Raw genomic sequence first — 1444 nt, 5'->3', positions numbered from 1 at the left:
ACCTGATAGAAAGGCTCTGAGGAAGATTTTACCACCCATGTATAGATGAGAAGACTCAAAGTGAGAGAAATTAAGTAAGTTATTAAAGTTCACACATAATACCAGAAGGACTTGAATTCAAATATGCTGAGTCATTTTTGCCCTTTCGTGACCGGTGCACACCCTCTACTCTTCATGGCTCCACAAGGCACCTAATAGTCTTGGAACGGCAAGTCTCTTCAGCAGTGCTCTTCTCGTCACAGAACCATTCCGGCAGGGCTAGCACCAGGCTACTATAGCCCAAAAAAGACTTCAGGGATGAACATGATAAATGTGACACAAATGGAGGGGGGTCCTTTCCTACTTAATCTCTTGTAAGTTCCCAGACCCCATCTAAACTCTTGGCAAAACTCTAAGGCACCAGTGCCCTACAGTGTGTCTTGCACCTGACAGTAGTTTTGATGAACTGGTCAACCCAGACTTTAGAGCTCAAAGACTAGTGTACCCAAAAGCTCATTATCTATTTTTAAGTTCTCAGACCTATATAAATCTAACAGAGCTCTGAAATAGGTCTTTTGAAAGGTAGCAAGATGTGACTTGTTTAAGAAAAATGCAATTGGTACTACACCAGATTAGGAACAGGTTGTGAGGGAGCTCAAGTCTGATTGCTTGGAGGTGGCTACTTGTAACAGTGTGATGCAAAAGGTTCTGAGACATTCAAACACAGAAGGACTGGTGTCATCAATTAGCAACGTCTGCCAGAACCGTGGGAAGGGAAACTGGTATGCAAACCACTTCTTTATCATCCCTGGGCTAGAAGCAGTAACAGAATGTGCAGTCAGTTTAAATGTGACTTTCATCATCCATGAATTAATTTTACAGACCTTCCTCACTGTTCAGGTGGGCTTTCTTTCTTCACTAATCTTTATGTATTCCTCCTGAAGATGTATGCTATCTTGAAATGATAACTATTCTTTGGTCAAGTAGCTGCATTATTCTGCCAAAAGCAACAAAAACTAGCTTCTGACAAGAAACACCCATACACTAGTATATTTATTTTAATCTGTTTTTGAAAGTGTTGAGAATTTGTCTTAGAATCTACATTGCATTACCAATATAAATATTACATGTTTAAGTAATGGCAGTAAATTATGAAACATAACAATGAAGAACACTTTAATAGTTTAGACCATGGAATTGAAGAATGAGCCAATATTTCTACATTTTACTAGGCAAAATAATTCTTTGAATATAGAACCGTATAAAACTATTTTTTAAAATCAGGATCTCTCAAATTTGTGTGTTTTATTTTTGGTTTTACTGTTCATGGATCATTTCTCAAGAATATATGATGGAAAGATTAATGCTATGGGGAGTTTTTAAGGACTTTATTTCTACATTGATTGATATGCTCTTAACCTTGAATGATATTGATCCATATTTAATAGAGAAGTGAGTATATTCT

This window comes from Pteropus vampyrus, unplaced genomic scaffold, assembly GCF_000151845.1.
Source record: "Pteropus vampyrus isolate Shadow unplaced genomic scaffold, Pvam_2.0 Scaffold27, whole genome shotgun sequence".
In the NCBI taxonomy this organism is placed as follows: Eukaryota; Metazoa; Chordata; class Mammalia; order Chiroptera; family Pteropodidae; genus Pteropus; species Pteropus vampyrus.
This window is presented reverse-complemented; position numbering follows the sequence as displayed.